A 24368-nucleotide genomic window follows, 5' to 3' on the forward strand; every position below is an offset into this window, starting at 1 on the left:
CATCACAAAGAACACTCTACATATATAAAGTTAGCCATTTAACATAAATGTGGTAATGTTAAGAACCTACTTTGTATTCTTGCTCTGATTTCCTGGTGTATGGCAGATTAGATAGCAAAATGAATATTTAAAATACACACAAAGTCAAAAGCCTTTCTCATACTATACAAGATGTAGGAATTGCAAAGAATGTCACTTGTTTCAAAGGGATAATTAAAACATTTCCCCCTTATAATGGTAAATGGTGCTATTTAACTCCTAGAGAGACTCAAAGCATTTTTTCAATGCCAATGAGAACAATCTTCTTTGAAGATGTATTTTAGGCCCAGAAAAAACAAATGCTTTCCACACTAACATATTTTTCACACCATGAGATGCATCCCCCCAAAAAAGATGGGTAAAATTTCTGTGCTTCTTATAGAGTGAATACCACCTGGAATTGAAGCCTGAGTGCTGGGGAGAAGAGCATATACTAACCACTTGACATCCACAGTGCTAAACCCCTTTATTGCGCAGACATACCACATAGTACAAGCAATCATGTTAACACATTTTCACCATCAAATATAGAGAGCTTTTGTTTAAGACTATTTGATCATGGCTGCAACTGGCGTAATTTAAATATACTTCGTTCCTCACAGGCTGGTTGTTCCCAGCAGCTGTCTTCTGACAGCGGCTCAAAATGCACAATTTTCTTTAGAATATTTTTTTTCTTGTTTTCATCATCTAAAAACTATGTGCATCTTATGGCCAGGTGTGTCTTACAGAGTGAAAAACATGGTATATTATTGTATTGCTGTTTCCTTGAATAGTTCAATTTATCTTTAAAAGTCTATGCCAAAATACATATATATTTATGTATAAGTTATTAACTTTTCTAGTTTTCTGTTCAAAATATTACCAAACAAAAACTATTTATATTTTTTAAATTTAAAGATCATGATATGTGGATTTATCAATTTTTGAGTTTTAGGCATAGAATATTCCAACACCAGTCCCAATACCAGTGTCAACGTCTTTTGACCAGTGTTCTTAAGCTTCCTCCTTCTCCTGCTTGCAACCTTGAGAAACACAATTAAAAATTCAGTGGATGCATATATATTTACTGATTGATTTTTTTGACTTCTTTATTTTGGTGTAGATATTGAAGTTGATGTCTCCAATTTTATTTTATTTTATTTTATCTTTCTCTTTCTTTTTGCACTCCGGCATAGTGTGATTTCAGGACCGAGACTATTGTGTGGTGCTTGTCTTTATTGCTGTAGTGCTCACTGGATATTTAATTTGATATTTCTTTCTGTATTGTGGCAGTGTTTCAATTACCTTTTTCATGTACTCTCTCAAACTGAGGTTGAAAGCCTCTAGAAGGACTCTGCCCATTTTCAGCCTATTTGATATTTTTACCCCATTCTATTGCTTTTCTTTCCTTCAAACAAAATCACATACCTCGAACTATCTAGCTCTGCTTCTCAAATAGAGGGGGAAACAAGGGAGGGTACCAGGACAAAACAGTTATATGATCACTAATAGTAAGCTAGACACAGAGGGGCCCACTTACACTAGCAGCCCGGGGTGGGTGATGGTGGGGGATATGGGTTGCAGGAAGGGAACGGGGGTGTGGGAAGGACAAATTTGGTGATGGGTATTCGCCTGATTCAATGTTAATATGTACCTAAAATACTACTGTAAAAGATATGTAAGCCAATATGGCCAAAATAAAAATTAAAAAAAATTCAGTGGATGTAGTTTAGATGTCATATTTTCAGTGTTGAATCTGTGCTCTGGACATATATATGTATAATTCATATATCTCATATCACCACTATAACTGAGGCCTGAACTCTTGTTTCACAATTACTTCCCTTTCTCATCTTCTCATCTCCCTCCCCTCAATTTTGTTCCTTTTGTCTTTCTGCTCACTATATTTTGAGATCAAAGGTGCATCTCCCCTTTACTACATTAAGGTTCTTTGTCCAGTTATTCTATATACCACAAATAAGTGATATACTCTATATTGAATAAAATAAGCTAGAAGATAAAAAACAACCACCTATGGAAAATATCAGCTCCACTGGTTAAAAATGGTGCTGATTTTATATATATCAGAACACATTTCACATATATGAGAACATTTTTCATATGTTTCACATCTATGAGGTCTTGGATTTGATGAAATCTTTGGCTCCAATAAAAAACAACAAAGCATGGGAACTGAGCGATAGCATAGTGGTAGGGTGTTTGCCTTGCACATGACTGATGTGGGACAGAACCAGGAATCCCATATGATACCGAGCCTAGCAGGAGTAATTTCTGAGTGTAAGTCAATATGGTCAAAATAAAAATTAAAAAAAGAACCAGGATTAACCCCTGAGCGCCACCAGTTGTGGCCAAAATCCAAAAATCAAAACCAAAACAAAATCATAATATACATCTGATCATGAATATGTCATTATATTATCCTTCTTATGAAGCAGTTGTATAGGACGGACATCACCTTCCATTTCACGTATTAAACATTTTGTTTGTTTTGTTTTGGAGCACCCAGGTGTGCTCAGGGGTGACTATTGGTTCTGCTCTGACAGACTACTCCTGACAGATTCAGGGGACCAGATAGGTTGCCAACAAATCGAACTGGGGTTGGTCATGTGCAAGGCAAATGCCTGATCCACTGTGCTAGTTACTGTGCCCCCCTCATGCATTGTCCATTTTAGAAACCATACATTTTAGAAAAATTAGTAGTCTTTGATGGTACTGAAAGAGCTGCAAATATAGTATCTTTCTTTAAGGTATCTTGCATCTCCTACATTAACTATTCACTGCTAAGAAGAATATGAACTTAGTAAAATGAATTGTATATCTATATTATCATGATATTAATATAAAAATATTCCCAGCTGGCTCAAATAGCTAGAATGCATGTTGTGTGTGTGTGTGTGTGTGTGTGTGTGTGATCCCTACGTTTATTCATTGGCAATGCATGGTCCTTCAAGCACTGCTAAATTTATTTCCCAAGTCAAAATCAAACAAAATACTCTCCTCTGACCAAACAATGGAATAGTAGGTCTATTCCTATAATAAAAAAACTCAATTTCTTTTGTATAATGTGTATAACTGTGGTGAACTGGTAACTGGGATCTTGGATATGGCTTAATATTAGAGCTTGCCTTCCATGCCTTCCTTCTGGGCTCAATTTCTGACACCAATAAATAAACAAACCAATAAATATATAGATAACCAAAATCGACTGATATTTGAGTGGAGAACAAAATAGCATGCACTAAAACCCAACCAAGCAATCTAATATCAACAACTATAATGACAGAAACCCAGTAATGTAGGTACTAGTGGAATCAGCTGCAATTATGAAAGAGCAAAGGTAATGTGAAGATTATGAGATTTGTAATCAAGTCTGGCATGAAAATGTGTCTCTTTCTTATGACCTCATGTGATTTCCAACCACAATGTTAATTTTATTTTTTTATTAAAAAAAGTAATCTACAATAAAGGAAAATGCTGAAATTATCACTAATTGATCATTAACTGGAAAACAAACTACAATTGTAGGAATACTGATTACAAAAAAATCTGATTTTAGGATGTGATTATCTCTAAATTTTTTATTTCACACATGGTTATGAGCCCTTTATATACCTTTTGGTTCCTGAAATTGAGGTCTAATCATTAAGCCAATTATAAAAGTTGTTAGCTAACCTTTATTCTAGAGCTGGATCTCTGTGCCCCAAACAACCAACACAACTGCACTGCTCCCCTTTCTCAGCCCTAGGACCAGAAAGTCATCCATTTTGACATCTGTCTTCCCCACCTCATCCCATGTGTGTCATCCTGGGGAAGGGACCTGTACTGCTGTATCTTAATTTCTATGCTCCAGCCACCCAACACGATCTGCACCCCTCCCGTTTCCCAGCTCTAGGTCCAGAAAGTTGCCCTTACTTCCATCTGACTCTTATTCCTAAACTATGCAGACACTAGCACATCTGCAAAGATGGCATTCCAACTTGTATCTTCTATTTCCAAGTAGCGGGCCCTAACACTTCTTTCTTACAGAGAGTATACAGTCTTAAATCTCAACAGACCAAATCAAGTAACTAGTTGGCATTTATTTGCATTAAACTAACCCTGCATGGTTAGGAAAATAACCTGAAACGCAAATAAATTTGTAGTCAAATTTTGTATAATCAATTCAATAGGTCATTTTCTTGTGTAATGAGGAATCTTAAACTCCATTATTCCAACCCACAAAATGTAAAGCACAGTGGGAAAACTACAGAGTTAACTGCAGTTATAGATAGCAAGAGAAATCTAGGCAAATTTCCAAGCCCATCAAAATGCCTAAGCCTGTTCAATGAAGACCTAAAATCAATGTCTTAGCAACAGAAATCAAGGAGCACTAGCTAGAGAAATTAAACAATCAATAGATAAGCAATTCAACCAAGTCAAAGAAGAACAATTTCAGAATATGATAGAATCCATGCAAACAGAATTGAAGGAACTAAAAAAGAAACATCAGACAGTAACAGATTCACAAATGGGGAAAACTAAAAAGACAATCTTGAAGACATATTACAAGCCAGAATCAATAAAGAGGTCAAAAAAGAAAAGAGATATCTGAATCAGGCCAGCTCCACAGGCTCACTCTTTACTTAAAGAAGATGTGAACTGAGCTATTAAAGATTATGACTACACCAGATAATGCCGCAGAAACTGGTCATCTCAAGAGGAGAGGGTTGTCCAAGACTCCACCCTGCTGAAACAACACTTGCTGCTTCCATCACCCAGAATCACAATTTCCCCGTTGACCTTGTCCCATCTGTGACCCTCTACAATTTCCTTGGGGACACTGATTTGACCACACTTTAGGTACACAAGTTTTGGGGATGATGATACCAGGACTTATTGGAGTGAGTGCAGGAACCTTATTCTGGGAAGCCTGGTAGCTGTAACCATACTCACAAGCAGAGTTGCCATGTTCATCATACAAAGCCAGCTCCATAGAGACACTCTTTTCTCAAATGCGATGTAAACCAAGGTGTAAAAGATTATGGCTACACTAGCCAATGAAGCAGAAATCTGACCATCTTGAGAGGAAACGACAGGTCAAGCCACCATACTGCCAAAGCCATGCTTGCTGCCTCTATTACCCATAATCATTATTTCCCCAATGTCCCTACCTCATTTTTTGAACCTCTAAAATTTGTTTCTGAGACAAGGATCTGAATACACTTCATATATGCTCATTTGGGGGTTGATATCACCAGGGCTTTTTAGAGCGAGTGTGGGCACCCACCCCCCTGCATGTACCTGCCATGAAGACTGACAGCTGAGTACATACACCTAAAAGTTGTATCAGTAACAGTGCTATGAGTTTCTGGACAGCTACATTTGTTTGATGCTGTTATATTTTAAGGAACACCCCAATTTAACACAATGGACAGCTAACAAAAAAAGCTTACTAAACTTCTGCCATTATATTAATGGTTTCATTGAATATACAATAATTTTCACAAATGTACTTGCTATTCTATTATTTTATTTTTTTTCCTCTTCCATTTTATTTTTTTCTACTTTTCTCAGTAACTTTGCTTTCACATATCTGGAAAGAAATGTATTCTTATCAACTATGTCAAGTATGTGATGCATTTTCTTTAAATAATTAAATAGAAAAAAATCAAAATCAAAAGAAAGGAGAGACAAAAGGATGGAAGAAAATATAAGGTATTAACAAACAAAGGCAAGGAAGTAATATCTGATTTATAGAAATACTATAAAGGGAAAATAAAGGGGAAGAACAAATAGTGGGAAATATATTAAAACCAAACTTCCCCAATCTCTGCAAAGAGGCAACTGCCAAAATAGTACCAAACAAAATAGACTCTAACAGAACAACACCAACACATGCAGTTATCAAAATGGCAAAAAAGCAAAGAGATGGACTTCTTAAATTAATGTGGGAGAATATAAATATAAAGGAAAGAACATAAAAATCACATCAGATCTCCCATAAAAATTGTTCAGACAATAATGGAATGTCATATTCAAATTACTGAATGAAAGACATTTTCACCCTAGCATTCATTATACAGCAAAACTCTCAGTTATATGGAAGATAGAAATACAAAGATTCACAGACAAAAGAACTTGCAACATTTGCTATAACCAAACCAATTCTAAGTGAACTACTAAAAGGTCATTCAAATAAACTGAATAAACAATTGTAACAGCGATAACCCTATACAATACAATGATATTACATTCATTTCTGTCAGTAGTTTCCTTGAATGTCAATGGAGTAAATTCTTCCTCGAAAAGCACAGAGTTGTATCAAGAAACAAATCTGAACTTTTAGCTGTTTACAGGAAACACACTTAAAATCTCAGGATAAACATAAGCTCATAGTAAAACTGGAAAAGAATTATACACGCCACTGGGGTAAAAATAATGCTGGGACAGCCATACTTGTATCCTACCAGATTTCAACCTCAAGAAAGTAAATTAGAGACAGGAATGGATACTACATATTGAGCAAGGGAATAATAAACCAGGAACTACAAACTCTAATCAACATATACTCACCAAATTTTGGAATCAGCAAAATATGTAAGACACTCACAAATCTTGAGAATGTGAGGGTAATTAAAAATTCAACATGCCGTTCTTGTCACTAGATAGATCCACTAGACAGAACATCAGTAAGGATGTTAAAGCCCTATGTGATAAACTAGAAGATGGATTTATACAGAGCCTTATATACACAAAAAGGTGAATATATAATCTTGCCAAATGCACATACAACATTCTTTAGGATGGACATCATTTTAGGACATAAGTCTAACTTACAAAAATTCACAAATATAATAATCATAATAAGCATCCTATCAGAACACAGAACTAGAGTGTAAAAAGATGTGGAGAAACTCTAACATTTGAAAATTGAACAACATGGATCAAATATAAAATAAAGGAAGAAATAAAGATATTCCTTGAGGATAATACTAATGAAGAAAAAGTTAACAAAATCTATGGGGCAGTGTAAATGCAGTAATTAGGGAAAACTCATAGCAATACAGGCCTACATAAGAAAAGAAAAAGGGGCCGGGCGGTGGCGCTAAAGGTAAGGTGCCTGCCTTGCCTGCTAGCCTTGGACGGACCGCGGTTCGATCCCCCGGTGTCCCATATGGTCCCCCAAGCCAGGAGCAACTTCTGAGCACATAGCCAGGAGTAACCCCTGAGCGTTACTGGGTGTGGCCCAAAAACCGAAAAAAAAGAAAAAAAAAGAAAAGAAAAAAAATCAAATCACCAACCTAAAGGCGTATTTTACTATCTGAAAAACCAACCACAAATAAACACAGATACAAATACAGAAACTAAAATAGAAATCAATGATATAGAAACAAAAGTACAAAAATAATCAATAAAACCAGGAGTTTTTTTGAAAGAATAAAGATAGACAGATCATTGGCAAGAATCACAAGTTAAAAAGATAAAGTACTAAAATAAATCAATAAAATGAAAAGGAAGAAATTATAACAGAACTCCCAGAAATCCAAGACATCATGAGAGTTTACTATAAATAACAGTACATTGTTAAGCTAAAGATTCTAGAAGAAACAGACAGCTTTCTGGAAACATATAATTTCCCAAAACTAAATGAGGATGGAAGTAGACAGTCTGAAAAGGCCGATCACAAGCAAAGAAATGAAAAGAGTGATGAAAAATCTCCCTATAAATAAAAATTTAAGACCAGAAGGGTTTATTGATGAATATTATTCTTTATTCTTCTCTACAGATAAACCTCACTGATGAACAATGGTGTAAAAATCCTCAACGAAATCTCAAACCCAATCCAAAAGCATACCAAAATATTATATATCATGATCAAGTGGGTTTCATCCAAGATGCAAGGATAGTTCGATACATACGAACCAATCAACATCATGCACTACATCATAAAATGAAAGATAAAAATCATATGGTCATATCAATTGATGCAGAGAAAGCATTTGACAAGATTCAACACCCATTCATGATAACCATGCTCAGTGAAATAGAGGTAGAATGAACCTTCTTCATCTATCTATAAAATGCCTACAGACAATATTATTCTTTTTTGACAATATTATTCTTAATGATGAAAAATTAAAAGAATTCCCACTGAGTTCAGGCAAAGGCAAGGGTGTCCATCATTTCCACTCTTATTTAATGTAGTAATAAAAATCTTAGCAGCAACAGCATCAAGCAAGAGAAGGATATCAACTGGATCCTAATTGGAAAAGAGAAAATGAAACTATATTTGCAGGTGACAAGATGATATATATTGAAGAACCTAAAGAGCTCACAAGAAAGCTCCTAGAAACAGACCAGGATGACTATGTTGCCAGTTACAAAGTCAATACACTAAAATTGGTTGCATTCCTTTATATAAATATTGACTCACTAACAACTGTTATGGCAATCTTAATGATTTAGAGAAGTAGAATGCCTGTCTCAAATACAGGCAAGAGTTGGGAAGGAGGAAGGGGGCCATTGGTGGTGGTAATGTTGCACTGGTGAAGAGGGTGTTCTGTTTATGACTGAAACCCTATTACAATCATGTTTATAATCATGGTGCTTAGAGATTATATATATAAAAGATCACAAAAACACATCTGGAATACTACTGCTTATCACCTTTAATAACATTTTAGGGATGTTTGGCTTATCTGAGAAAGCAACTTGGGAACTAGGGGACAAGGGTAAAAAAAACAAATATTGACTCAGAGGAGAAAGATATCAGAGTCTAGTCTATTTTAAATAATCTAAATTTTCAAGTATCTGTGAATCCATTTAACAAAAGATTTGAGAGACCCAAATACCACAAAAAATTTCAATCACTTAAGAAAGTGAGGACCTGTGCTCGCTTTGGCAGCACATATACTAAAATTGGAATGATACAGAGAAGATTAGCATGGCCCCTGCGCAAGGATGACACGCAAATTCGTGAAGCGTTCCATATTTTTTTTTTTTTGGTTTTTGGGCCACACCCGGCGGTGCCCAGGGGTTACTCCTGGCTGTCTGCTCAGAAAATAGCTCCTGGCAGGCACGGGGGACCATATAGGACACCGGGATTCGAACCAACCACCTTTGGTCCTGGATTGGCAGCTTGCAAGGCAAACGCTGCTGTGCTATCTCTCCGGGCCCGGCGTTCCATATTTTTTAAAGCCTTGAATTTGATACTGAAAAAAAAAAAAGAAAGTGAGGACCTAAAGAAATGGAAAAACATTCCTTGCTCATGGACTGATGATCAATATGAATTCTCAAAATGACCATCTTACTTAAACTATTATACAGATTAAATGCAATCACTATCCAAATTCAGATAACACTCTTCAAGGACTTAGAGCAGTATATTATTAAGTTTTTGTGGAAACATAAGTGACCCAGGATAGACAAAAAAATACTCAAAAAATATACCAAGAAACTGGGAGACATTATTACCTAACTCAAAGTCTCTACTATAAAGCCACAGTGATCAAAACAGTACAGCATTTGATCAAGGGCAGACTTTAAGACCAATGGGTTAGAAGTGAATTTCCAGTTACAAAAATATGTTGTCATCTAATCTTTGATAAAGGAGCCAAGAAAGAATATGAAATAGAATAAAGACTGTCTCTTCAACAAATGGCGTTGAAACAATTGGATAACCATGTGTAAGAAATTAAAGATTGATCCATATCTCATATATTACACAAGATAATTCAAAGTGGATTAAAGGTCTTGGGATAATTCTTGAATCTATAAAATACATTGAGGAAGACATAGGCAAACACTCCAGGAGCTAGACCTGATGCAGATGGCAAGGGCTATAGAATCAAATCCAAATAAATGGGACTACATAAAATTAAAAGGCTTTGTATGGCCAATGAAACATGGGCTAAAACTAAAAAAACAGCCAACCAAATGAGAGAAAATATTTTCACACAACACATCAGTAAAGTGTTGATATCTAGGATATACAAAACATTTACAAAGTAACCCCACAAAACCTAAACACTCCATAGAAAAAGGGTATAGAAAATGAACAAACACCTCTCTAAGGAAGACTAAAAGGGAGCAACAGGAACACAAAAATATTTCTCATCATTACTATTTATTATGGAAATCTGAAAGAGGACAATGAAATATCATCTTATACCAGTGAGATTGTGAAATTGGCACATGTAAAATATTTGGAATAATCTGTTGGTGGGGATATGGTGAAAAAGAACTCTTCTTGGGTTACTTTTATTACTGTTACTATGTATCATTCAAATCATATAATTTGAGGTGTTGGGACACACCAAAATTAATATATGTCTATCCTCAGTTCTACTGTAAAGACACTTTATAGTCATTATTCATAAGAAACTGACATTTAAAATAGTATTATAATGATGGTTATTCATTAATTTCATAAAAAGATATTATTTATAATTTAGTAATTTGTAAATTACAATATGATACAAATCATATATATTATATAATATAAATTATATAATTTCGAATGCAAAATTTAATTGAACAAATATTTATCAAATGCAAACTATGCACTACGTTCCACATTTTTGGCCCTTTCTTTAGTATAAATATGACAAATACGAGGATCTAAGGAAAGCTATTCTAGCATTTATTTCAACCAGTATCCTATATGTAATATTTTAATAATTTAAGATTATAAAAGAGAATATTCATGAGTGACTTAAAAGCAAAATGAGTAAATAAAGCCAAATAGCTTTTCTTAATGGCTTGTACTCAAAAAGCTAAAGACAAAACATCCTGGCAAGAGTGTGGGGAAAAAAATAAACTCCAAATTCACACTTGTTAGCAACATAAATTGGTAGAGCCTCTATGGAAAGCAGTACGTGGATTTCTAAAAATAATAAAAATGGATTTACCATACTATTTAGAAATCCCACTCCTAGGTATATATCCAATATGCACATCATTGTTTATTACAGCACTACCCATAAAAATAATGTATAGGCACAACCCATGGTCCAAACAACAGATAAGGAATTCTACTCAGTCATAATAAAAGATAAAAATATTTCCTCTTGTTGTAACATAAAAAATATGTATGGAGTCAGGAAAAGCAGAAAGATAATATTGATTATTCTCACTTATAGGTGACATATAAAAAAATCCAGGTAACAGAAAATATTTAATGAAAAACCTCTCAAGACTATTCACAGAACTGAAGTTACCAAGTAGGAAGAAAGCTAAAATCATGATAGGGGACCAATAGATAATAAAAGAGGGCTACCAGAACTTTGGTGGTAGGCATTGTATGATAACACTGTATGCTGTAAATGTTTACACTTCTGTAAACCAAAAGCACTTCAACAAATATCAGTACTCAATAATCTAAACTCACTTTCAAAATGGTCCCACATATTGATAATGTAATGAAGCTAACTTTTTTGAAATAACTCATATTTAAAATGAACAAGGGGCCGGAGAGATAGCTTTGAGGGAAGGCGTTTGCCTTTCATGCAGGACAGTGGTTCAAATCCTGGCATCCTATATGGTCCCCTGTGCCTGCCAGGGGCTATTTCTGAGCATAGAGCCAGGAGTAACCCCTGAGCAGTACTGGGTGTGACCCAAAAAACAAAAAACAAACATAAAATAAACAAGACCTAGATGTAAAGAGTTCTCTTTTAATTATATATACGTTTTCAAAATCTGAACCATATCCTAGTTCTACTTTTGTGTTTTTTGAGGAATACCCACTATTTTCCACATATACAGTTGTTCTACTTGGAATTTACCCAAAGTATGTGCAAATAGTAATCTGAAAAGCTAGATCCACCCCAGGCTCACTTTAACACTATTCACAATAGCTTTGATGTAGAAATGAACTAAGTGTACACATGAATGGTTGATTAGTTAAAGAATAACTGGATAGTGACTACATGATGTAATAGTATCCAGCTATAAAATGGATGGAATCTTGTGGGAGACGGGGCAGGAGCAGAGACAGTTATAGAATCTCATGATCTTTTCAAGGTAGTTTTTCTGCCAATAACTCAAATTCTTCATTTTACGAGGGAAACATTAGGGTATATAATTTCAAAGAAGGATGTCAACGTTTTTCAGACAAGGCAGTCATAAAATTCTTTTTTTTAATTTAAATTTATTTTAAATAAAAAAATTTTTTCAAGATAAGTTATTTTATTTTCTTGTCATATTTTTTTTTCAGTTTATCACTTCCATTTTTCCCTCTATTTAAACATCTTGATTACATATATAATTGTGATTAGGTTTCAGTCATGTAAAGAACACCCCCCTTCACCAGTGAAACATTCCCACCACCAATATCCCAAATCTCCCTCCATCCCACCCCACCCCCATCTGTACTCCAGAAAGGCTTTCCAGGTCCCTCATTCATTCACATGATTATGGTAGTTCTCTGTGTAGTTATTTGTATAATTTCACTCACCACTCTTGTGGTGAGCTTCATGAAGTGAGCTGGAAGTTCCAGCCCTCCTCTCATTGTCTGAGGATTGTTGCAAAAATGACTTTTGTTTTTCTTAAAACCCATAGATAAGTGCAACTATTCTGAGTGTTTCTCTCTCCCTCTGACTTATTTCACTCAGCATAATAGATTCCATGTACATCCATGTATAGGAAAATGTCATGACTTCATCTCTCCTGACGGCTGCATAATATTCCATTGTGTATATGTACCACAGTTTCTTTAGCCATTCATCAGTTGAAGAGCATCTTGGTTGTTTCCAGAGCCTGGCTATTGTGAATAGTGCTGCAATAAATATAGGTGTGAGGAAGGGGTTTTTGTACTGTATTCTTGTGCTTTTATGGTATATCCCTAGGAGTGGAATAGCTGGGTCGAATGGGAGCTCAATTTCCAGATTTTGGAGGAATCTCCATATCGCTTTCCATAGAGGTTGGACTAGACGGCATTCCCACCAGCAGTGGATAAGAGTTCCTTTCTCTCCACATCCCCACCAGCACTGATTGTTCTCATTCTTTGTGATGTATGCCAATCTCTGTGGTGTGAGATGGTATCTCATCGTTGTTTTGATTTGCATCTCCCTGATGACTAGTGATGAGGAGCATTTTTTCATGTGCCTTTTGGCCATTTGTATTTCTTTTTTTATCAAAGCGTCTGTTCATTTCTTCTCCCCATTTTTTAATGGGATTTGGTTTTTTTTTTTGTAAAGTTCTGTCAGTGCCCTATATATTTTGGAGATTAGGCCCTTATCTGATGGGTGTTGGGTAAATAGTTTCTCCCACTCCGTGGCTGAATCTTGTATCATGGGCACTATTACTTTTGAGGTGCAGAAGCTTCTCAGCTTAATGTATTCCCATCTGTTTATCTCTGCTTCCACTTGTTTGGAAAGTGCAGTTTCCTCCTTGAAGATGCCATTAGTCTCAATGTCATGGAGTGTTTTACCGATGTGTTGTTCTATATACCTTATGGTATCAGTTCTAATATCAAGGTCTTTAATCCATTTGGATTTTACCTTCATACATGATGTTAACTGGGGGTTTATGTCAGTTTTTTTGCAAGTGGCTAACCAGTTCTGCCAGCACCACTTGTTGAACAGGTTTTCTCTGCTCCACTTCGGATTTCTTACTCCTTTGTCAAAAATTAGGTGTTTATATGTCTGGGGAACGTTATCTGAGAACTCAAACCTATTCCACTGATTTGAGGATCTGTCTTTATTCCAATACCATGCTGTTTTGATAACTATTGCTTCATAGTGCAGTTTAAAGTTAGGGAAAGTAATGCCTCCTATTTTCCTTTTCCCGAGGAGTGCTTTAGCTATTCAAGGGTGTTTATTGTTCCAGATCAGAGGTCTTCAAACTTTTTAAACAGGGGGCTAATTCACTGTCCCTCAGATCATTGGAGGGTTTGATATAGTAAAAACAAAACTTATGAATGAATTCTTATGCACACTGCATATATCTTATTTTCCAATGAAGAAACAAAAAAGATACAAATACAATATGTGGCCCAGGGCCATAGTTTGAGGACACTGTTCCAGATGAACTTCATAAGTATTTGATCCACTTCTTTGAAGAATATCATGGTTATTTTTAAGGGGATCGCATTAAATCTGTATAATGCTTTGGGGAGTATTGCCATTTTAATGATGTTGATCCTGCCATTCCATGAGCAGGGTATTTGTTTCCATTTCCGTGTGTCCTCTCTTATTTCTTGGAGCAGGGCTTTATAGTTTTCTTTGTATAGGTCCTTCACGTCTTTGGTCAAGTTGACTCCAAGATATTTGAGTTTGTGTGTCACTAAAGTGAATGGGATTGCCTTCTTGACTTCCTTCTCTTCTCTATCATTATTGGTGTATAAAAAGACCATTAATTTCTGTGTGTTAATTTCGTAGCCTGCCACCTTGCTATATGAGTCTATTGTTTCTATAAGCTTTTTGGTAGAGTCTTTAGGGTTTTCTAAGTAGAGTATCATGTCATCTGCAAACAATGAGAGCTTGACTTCTTCCTTTCCTATCTGGATTCCCTTGATATCTTTTTCTTGCCTGATCGCTATAGCAAGAACTTCCAGTACTATGTTGAAGAGGAGTGGTGAGAGCAGACAGCCTTGTCTTGTACCAGAATTTAGAGGAAAGGCTTTTAGTTTTTCTCCATTGAGGATAATATTTGCCATTGGCTTGTGGTAGATGGCTTCAACTACATTGAGAAAGGTTCCTTCCATTCCCATCTTGCTGAGAGTTTTGATCAAGAATGGGTGTTGGACCTTATCAAATGCTTTCTCTGCATCTATTGATATGATCATGTGATTTTTATTTTTCTTGTTGTTGATGTTGTGTATGATGTTGATAGATTTATGAATATTAAAGCATCCTTGCATTCCTGGGATGAAACCTACTTGGTCGTAGTGTATGATCTTCTTGATGATGCATTGGATCCTATTTGCCAGGATTTTGTTGAAGATCTTTGCATCAGCATTCATCAGGGATACTGGTCTGTAATTTTCTTTTTGGCAGCATCTCTGTCTGGTTTTGGTATCAAGGTGATGTTTGGCTTCATAAAAGCTGTTTGGGAGTGTTCCCGTTTTTTTCAATTACATGGAAGAGCCTGGCTAGGATTGGTAGTAGCTCCTCTTGGAAGATTTGAAAAAATTCATTAGGAAATCCATCTGGGCCTGAGCTTTTCTTTTTGGGCAGATGTTTGATTACAGTTTCAATTTCCTCAGTAGTGATGGGGGTGTTTAAATATGCTACATCCTCCTTACTTAACTGTGTAAGGTTATGTGTCCAATAATTTTTCCATTTCTTCTAGGTTCTCATGTTTAGTAACATAAAGTTTCTCAAAGTAGTCGCTGATTATCCTTTGGATCTCTGCAATATCTGTCGTGACCTCCCCGTTTTCATTTCTAATATGGGTTATCAGATTTCTCTCTTTCTTTGTGAGTTTTGCCAATGGTCTTATTTTTTCTTATTTATTTATTTATCTTATTTATTTTTTCTAAGAACCAACTTCTGCTTTCATTGACCTTTCGGACTGTTTTTTGGGTTTCCACTTCATTGATTTCTGCTTTCAGCTTTGTCATTTTCTTCTGTCTTCCTATTTTTGGTTCCTTTTCTTGGTCATTTTCTAATTTTTTGAGCTGTGCCATTAAGTTATTCAGGTATGCCCCTTCTTTTTTCTTTATGTGTGCTTGTAGAGCTATAATTTTTCCTCTCAGGACCGCTTTTGCTGTGTCTCATAGATTCTGGCAGTTTGTGTCTTCATTATCATTTGCTTCCAGGAAAGTTTTGATTTTCTTTTTGATTTCATCTCGAACCCACTGGTTGTTCAGTAGCAGGATATTTAATTTACAGGTGTTAAAGATTTTCTTCTGTGTGGCTTTGTAGTTCACATCTAATTTCAGAGCCTTGTGGTCAGCAAAGGTAGCCTGCAAGATTTCTATCCTCTTGATTTTATGGAGGTATGTTTTATGTGTAAGCATGTAGTCTATCCTGGAGAATGACCCATGTACATTGGAGAAGAATGTGTATCCAGGTTTTTGGGATGGAGTGTCCTATATATATCTACTAGTCCTCATTCTTCCATTATTCTTTTCAGGGCTAGTATGTTTTTGTTGGGTTTCAGTCTGGTTGACCTATCAAGTGTTGATAGGGCTGTGTTGAGGTCTCTCACAATTATTGTGTTATTATTGATTTCTTCTTTCAGATTTGTCAGTAACTGTATTAGATAATTTGCTTGTCTCTCATTAAGTGCATATATGTTTAATAGTCTGATTTCTTCCTGTTGCACATATCCCTTGATTAGTACATAGTGTCCATCTTTGTCCCTTACCACTTTTCTGATTATAAAGTTGGTGTCATCAGATATTAATATGGTCACCCCAGCTTTTTTGAGGGTGTTGTTTGCTTGGATGATTTTCCTACAGCCTTTGATTTTGAGTCTATGTTTGTTCTGACTATTCAGATGTGTTTCTTGTAGGCAGCAGAAGGTTGGATTCATCTTTTTGACCCATTTTGCCACTCTGTGTCTTTTAATTGGTGAATTTAGTCCATTGACATTGAAGGAGATGATTGTCATAGGATTTAATGTCATCTTTGTAGATAAGTTTGCTGTGTTTGTTGGTCTCTCTTGTCTTAGAGTAGACCTGTCAGTTTTTCCTTTAAGGCTGGTTTATCATCTGTGAAGTTTCTGAGCTGTTGTTTATCCATGAAGCTGTGTATTCTTCCTTCAAACCTGAACGTGAGTTGAGCTGGGTGCAGTATTCTCAGTGAGGCATTCATTTCATTCAGTCTTGTCACAATATCCCACCACTGTCTTCTGGCCTTGAGAGTTTCTTGTGACATGTCTGCTATAAGTCTTAGGGATGCTCCTTTGAATGTAATTTCCCTTTTTGATCTTGCTGCTTTCAGTATTCTATCTCTATCTCTGGGATTTGTCACTGTAATGAGGATGTGTCTTGGGATATTTTTCTTTGGGTCTCTTTTACCTGGTACTCTTTTGGGCATGCAGGATTTGATTGCATGTAGTCTTTAACTCTGGGCTTATCTCTTTGATTATGTCTTTGACAGTTGATTCTTCCTGGGTCTCTGGGACTCCAATGATTCTTATGTTGTTTCTGTTGAGTTTATCAAAGACTTTTATTTTCATCTGTTCATATTCCTTGAGTACTTTTTCCATTGCCTGTTCGTTTGTCTTAAGGTTCTTTTCCAATTTCTTCTGTTGTGTTGAGTTTTTCTGCATCACATCTTCCAGTACTCTGATTCTCTCCTCAGCTGCTGTTACCCTGCTGGCGAGGTCATCCATTGAGGTTTTCAGTTGAGCTACCATGTTTTTCAGATCTGTTATTTCAGTTTGGAGTTTTCTGATTTCTGTCTTTGTGTACTGTTCAGATTGATCTATGCTTTCTCTGAATTCTACAACATCTTCCATTTTGCTATTTTAAGTTCCTTATCTGAGAGGTTAATCAGGTGGTTGGAATTTATTAGGTCATCCAAGCTTTCATCTTCATTTTCTGTGCATGGTGTTTGCCTGTGAGGTTTCCCCATTGTCACACTTGTAGTGTGGTTTTTCCTGCATGTTGTGGTGGGGTTCATTGGTTAGAAAGAGTGCACAGCTGTGAAGCGGTATTCAGAAATACAGACAGGCACAGGAGAAGTTTCCCTTGAAGTCCTCAGAGTGAACAAAGGCACAGCAGTTTGGAGCCTCCACAGGCCAGAGAGCTTAGTTTATTGGACAGGACCCCCACAGCCAGAGTTTACTCACTGGGCAGCTTCAAAATGCAGTTTTTTGGGGGTGCGCTCCCCAGGCTCTGAGAAGACCTTCAGGTATTCAGAAACACAGACAGGCACAGGAGAAGTTTCCCTTGAAGTCCTCAGAGTGAACAAAGGCACAGCAGGGCGGATAGTCATAAAATTCTATTTGGGCAGGGTAGACCCATACTCAGTGGCTGTTCCTAGTAACATGTAAGACCATATGTATGTTCATGATCTAACTAGCTAAATGGGATAAGTTTCATACAAGCTAAGTATTTACCTCCGATACTATCACTCTGAACCACAAGTGATACATTGTAAATCCAAACTAGTGTCTTTTCAGGGCCCTATCTATGTGCCCTTGAGGAAGTGGTTTAATTGTAGGCTTAAAAGTTTCACAAAGTTTTATAAAATTGTCACAAGCAATACCCTTCCTAGAAATTGGTGAGATAGACATTAGGAGACCAGATAAAATCAGTTTGTCAGCCATCTTGATGTTACAAAGAATCTTTGGCTTCATTTCAAAACTAAGCTTCCTCCCTGGGGTAGAGGCATGAGACACTAATGAGGCCTGTAGCCATTCTTGCTTATTTCCGCAAAGGGAGATAGTTATTTTATCAGTGCTAACTCATTCTTTCCATTCTTTGGCCACCAAATATTTTTTCTGTTCTAAATTTCATAGTAACAATGACTTAAAGTGCTGGGTAAAGAATCAAATTCTAATCTGTTGTATTAATTATACAATAGATAATTGAGGGAGGGATAATACTAATCATCCTACAAAGGCATACACATGACTCTATCTTTGGATATATAATATTCAGAGATAAAGATATGTAAAATTGGAGAAATTTGGGGCTAGCTTGCTCACTGCTTGCTGAGGATCAGCAATCAAATCTTGAGGAAAAAATAGAAAACCAAATTTTAAGAGAGTCTCCAGTAATATTATTTGGGCAGGAGGTATTAATGGTTCCCTTTCTTCTTCTACCTCTTCCTCTTCCTCTCTCCTCTTCATCCTCTTCCTGTCCTCTTCCCTCCACTTTCCTTTCATCTCTTCTCCTTATACCTTCCCATCTAATTCCATTCCTCTCTTCATTTTTCATTTTATGTATCAGGGATTGAATTCAATTCCTCATAAGTCCAAGGCATTTACTCTATTGTTGAGATGTTCCCACAGTACTTACAGTATTTATGTTTCTTAAAATAACTCTTAGGTTGAAGCAATAGCATGGCAAGTGGGTAGGACATTTGCCTTGTACACTGACAACCTGGGTTTGATCCTTAGCATCACATATGGTCCACTGAACACTGTCAGGAATAATTCCTAAATGTAAAGCCAGAAGCAACCCTTGAGCATTATCAAGTGTGCCCCCTAAGCAAAAAAAAACCCACAAAAACGAAATACATGTTCAAGCTTGAGGGATAATTTTCCAGTAAATGTGCATGCAGAACCAGTTTTGATCCCAAGCACCACATAGTGTCATGGTTATGTCCAGTAATAACCCCTAATTACTTAGCCACTAAATACTACTTGTTTCCCAAACTTCTCCCCTAATTTACAAATTGTTTCTTTATAATAGTAACTCTCTTGATTTAAAATAACATTTTATTATACCACATTACAAGAGACAAATACAGAACTGATTAATTAAATGAACCTGGAAATATGTCTTTTTTCTGAGGACCAGGCAAATCAGTACAATACAACTTTTAATATGCCATTATGCTTCTAACTAGCCTTTATTTAATTCTAGTCTTGTACTGAATAGAAAATAGGCATTAGTACAGACATTACCTACTGCTTAAAGCAATGGTTCTAAATATTTAACAGTGCCCTAATCATTTTAGCAAGTAGAGTGGCAGAAAAGGTGACCTTTTAATTAACAAATGAAACAAAGGTTCACAGCCATATATAGTTTGACTTTCAGCCCTGCACCCACAATGTTTCTTAAGGCAATACAATAAGGCCTCAATATTAGTTACTAGGTTATTGGAAACTTTTATTTCAAACAAAATAATATGCTCAAAATAAGTTTTATTAAACCTTAGCTGGGGTTATATTTTTCCTCTTTGACTTTGTAACCAAACAATGTGGAATAAAACATTATTCAAGGGCCTGCTATGAGGAGTCTGTTTGCAGACTTGATACGGCTATAAAAATTATGTATCTTGCAACTGAAGTCCTCGGAAAGCAAAGAGAATATTGAATCAAAAGCAACATTGTTCAAAAGCTGACTGGGGCCGGAGAGATAGCATGGAGGTAAGGCATTTGCCTTGCATGCAGAAGGTCTGTGGTTCGAATCCTGGCATCCCATATGGTCCCCTGAGCCTGCCAGCAGTGATTTCTGAGCATAGAGCCAGGAGTAACCCCTTAGCACTGCTGGGTGTGACCCAAAAACAAAAAACAAAACAAAAAGCTGATGATTGTTATTCTGTGTATGACACACTGATACACTGATTTTTACAATTAATTCCAAATAACTAGTCCTGGTGTCCAGAGTATGGCTCAAATGATAGAACACATACCTTGCAAGTTCATTTCCTTGGGCTCAATACCAGTATTGCAGAGTTCCCTGGAACATTGGCCCTCACAATAAAACTATCCCAGCTGTTTGGACTTTTTGGGGGGTGGCACACCTGGCAGTGCTCAGGGCTTATTTCTAGCTCTGTACTCAAGAATTACTCCTGGCAGGGATCAGAGACCACATGTTGACTGAGAAGAGAAAACCTAGCCCTGTGCAAAGCATGCACCTTACCACCTATACTCTCTACAGCCAAAACTTGAACACTATTGATTTTATTAATAGCATGTTTATCAAACTGTTTGAAACCAAGCACTAATTAAAGTTGGTTAATCAAATGAAACACTCTGGATTTTTGTGTAAATATTACTGTTCATATGCATATTAGAAATTGAGGAATTTTAAAATGAATTAAGTTTAAATAAGTCATAAATGTGTTTAATTATATTATCTAGTCCCCCTACCTAGCAATACAGTAAGGGTGGCATGCAAATCTGTGCAAACTGCTTTAAGGTAAAAAAACAACTGGATTTCTTATCAGTTTCTACATTAGATTGATTGCAATCTGAAAATGAAAGTAATCTGCATTCACACAGATAAGTGATTTGAAAAATAAATGAGAGTTGTAGTAATAAACATTCCAAATAATTGTATATGTTCTTTGATATGACAAAATTCTACATGTAATAGTTTCTTTAAAATTAAGTTCATTATAGTACTTAAAGCCTATAGATTAATCTTATAATTAGGGATTTATTTCAAGATTACACAACATTAACAAAATCATAGCTGCTGTTAATATCATTATAGATGTCAACAGAAAAATTTAAGTATTAAGAAGCTGTTAACCTCAAATAAAAATTTCCAAAAGCTGAAATTTTGCTTGAATATTTAAATTTCACCATTGTCACCACATTGTTTCAGTTGTTTTCTGATTCAGTTCATTTTTTTTTCAAAAAGTTTTCCAAATACCAAAGTCTGAAGTGTTGTTTGTTTGAAGAGTTCTTTCAGGTTAACAAGAAATTCTTTGAAGAGAACATCTAGTTCATCCCATAACTTAGTCATACAGGTACTTTTTCTTTCTTTAAACATCATATGGTATGCTGCTGAAGTGATTTTTGCCTACTTCCCATTACATCACACAGAATATACACAAAACAGTTGGGCCAGGGACAGAGCTTAACAGGCTGAGCATAGTCTTTGCATGCAGGAGCTACAGCACCTCTAGGTGTGGCCCCCCAAACAAAAAATATAGTTGCATAAGATAGGAAGGTATTTAGTTAATTACTCATACTGGCTCAAGGGCATTATTAGATGAAAATGGCACTTTCCTTTCTTTTTTCTGTGAATGCCTGAAGCTAGAGTACACAATGCAGTCTGTTGCCTCTGTCTTAACTTGTGTTAAGGTAAAGATCCCCACACACTGCAAGTAAGCAATCTGCATAAATATCAGCTTAGTTAATATGTCAAATGTATGTACCTCACTATAAAAACAACATTAAATTTGGGTCACATAGGTAATACAGCATGGAAGGCACTTGCTTTGCATGCAGTTGAGCCAGATTTGATTTCTGGCACCCATATGGTTCCCCAAACACACCAAAAGTGATTCCTGAAAGCAGAGTCAGATGTTAGCACGAATTACTGCCAGATGTTCCCCCGACCAAAAAAAAGATTATGCAAGATAATATCATTATTAGTAGTACTATAAACACATATAAATTTAAAACTTAATTAAAAATTAAAATTTAACAAATAACTTTATTTCATGAAAAATTGGAACAGTGTTAGGTCAGTGTTCCCAAACATATGCTGAGAACTATTGCACTATCAGGGATGCATGCCAGTGATACATATACTTACATATGTCTAAGAATCTGGATTCTATACAGGGTTCTCAACTGCAAACATATTTTTAAAAAAGAGAGAGTATTGGGCTTAGTCATTGATCCTTATATATTAATAGCCTATCCTAACAAATGTTGCAGAGATAGTTCAAAGGGCTGGAGTGCACCCAGGCTCTATTTGTGGGAACTCCATGTTCTGTTCTTCAGCATCACATGATCCTGAGCATATCTGGGAGCCACTCCTAACTATTAAACAAGGACTGGTACTGGAGAACTGATGAGTGGTCCCCAATCACTATACATCAATTTTCTCTGCATGAAAATTATCTAAGAAAGTTGTGAAAACACTGAACTGTCTGGGAACCCACTCATTGGTTCACTGTGACTGAAGCAAGGATTGGGGATATGCTGGTGTAAAATTTTGTGGGTTTTTTTTCTTGCGATTAAGTGTGTCTCATACTTTTTCTTAGAAATTTTGGGCTAGAGCATGATTATGCTCTGATCAGCAAGAAGTTTCATAATATTGCATCAGTAATTCAATTAGATCAATAGCAACTCATTATTATACACAAAAGACTATAAAATTTAAAAAGTGTAAAATTACTAATAGAGAGAGGCAGGACAAGCGTGCCCCAGTGCTTGCCACGAGGCAAATACAGCTATAGCTATAATGAGAAAGAGGCCGAACCAGCATATCCTAGTGCTCAGAGGTGAGCAGAGCCCTGTACATGACACAGAATAGGCTACGTAAAATGCAAAAAGAGCATGGGTGCTCTGTTTGCTCAATGGCTGAATTTTTCTTCTAGTTAATGAGCATATATATATATATATACATATATATATGTGTGTGTATGTATACACATACATATGTATGTCACAATGGGGAAAGTATGCAGAACTCCCCCATGCCAGAGAATAAATATTGTAGTTCTGAAGACCCACCTAATAATGGTCACTTATATAGCCTATCTCACCAGGAATTTAGAGAGAAAATATGGAGGATATTCAAAGAATTCAAAGGAAAAAAAAGAATGAACTGAACAAACTACAAATACATCTCAAGAGGACATAAGGGTAGAAATGAGAAAATTCCAAACATAAATAAAAGGACTGAAAAACTTAATAGGTTAAAACCTCCCTGGAAGGACTCACCAATTTAGTAACAGCTGCTGAGAATAGAATCAGAGAGATGGAATATGAGCTGTATAAAACCTCCATACAACAGAAGAGATTGAAAAATAGCCTCAAAATAAATGAACAGAAGATGAAATATCCTCAAAATAAGAGAAAAGATGACAACAGAATTCTAGGATAGATTCAATAGAAAAAACATAAGAATCATTGAAGTCACAGAGATCTAGGGAAGAATCAATAGTCAAAGACATTGTTGCTTAGAAGTCCCCAGAGCTGAGGAGTGCATGCAACTACACCCTGGATGTATGTAGAGCACCACCAGCTAAAAAAGATCCAAATAAAAGCACCCAAAGCACAACTTAGTCACAATGATGAAAACCACAGATTGAAATAGAATACTGAAAGCAGCAAGATTTAAAAGGGAGATTACAAAGAAGCATCCTTAAGATTCAGGTAAATTTATCTCAAGCCAGATGGCAGTGGTGACAAAACTCAATGAAATGAATACCTCACTCAAAAAACTTCAACCAGAAAGACTTTCATTCAGGTTTAAAGAAAAATACACACCTTTACAGATAAACAGCTCAGAAATTTTACAGACTCAAAAACAATCTTAAAAGTATTACTGAAGGATCACAGTAAGACCAGGCAGACCCAAATAACACACCAAACTCCTACATAAAGATGGCACAAATACCCATGATAGTAACTCTTTCAACGTCAATGAAGTAAAAGAGACACAGAGTGGCAAAATGGATAAGAAAATTGAATACCTTTTTTTGCTGCAAGAAACACATCTTAACAGTCAGAGCAAAGAAAGACGCAAAGTAAAAGTCAGAGGTCAAACATTCAACCAAACAATTCAATAAATGGCTGGCATGGCCCCAATAATAATAATATATTGCATAGACTTCAGGCTCAAAATAGCTATAAGAGATAGATATGAGGATTTATTAATAATCAAAAGATGTGTAAACCAGAAAATTATCACACTATAAAACACTTATGAACCCAATTGGAGAAAATAAAATACTTAAAATAATAATAGACGTGAAGAAAGAAATCAACAGCAACAGAAGAGTAGTAGAACACCATTTTGTCACCTCTTGGTGTAG

The 24368-nt window shown here is 35.9% G+C and overlaps 2 protein-coding genes and 2 non-coding genes across 5 annotated transcripts in view; 3 read left to right on the forward strand and 1 right to left on the reverse strand.

The window, feature by feature from the left end:
• The window catches only part of VAMP7 (vesicle associated membrane protein 7), a 1102798-nt gene that overhangs the window by 667002 nt on the left and 411428 nt on the right, over window positions 1-24368 (forward strand). The window lies entirely within an intron of this gene.
• The window catches only part of RNF128 (ring finger protein 128), a 197720-nt gene that overhangs the window by 60494 nt on the left and 112858 nt on the right, over window positions 1-24368 (reverse strand). The gene's annotated exons all lie outside the window — the stretch shown is intronic.
• On the forward strand, window positions 8908-9014 carry LOC126000105 (U6 spliceosomal RNA). Its single transcript, XR_007492471.1, has one exon. It is a non-coding gene; the product is annotated as a U6 spliceosomal RNA (small nuclear RNA).
• On the forward strand, window positions 18523-18649 carry LOC125999726 (small nucleolar RNA SNORA38). The gene has a single exon (XR_007492202.1). It is a non-coding gene; the product is annotated as a small nucleolar RNA SNORA38 (small nucleolar RNA).

Source organism: Suncus etruscus, chromosome X, assembly GCF_024139225.1.
Source record: "Suncus etruscus isolate mSunEtr1 chromosome X, mSunEtr1.pri.cur, whole genome shotgun sequence".
In the NCBI taxonomy this organism is placed as follows: domain Eukaryota; kingdom Metazoa; phylum Chordata; class Mammalia; order Eulipotyphla; family Soricidae; genus Suncus; species Suncus etruscus.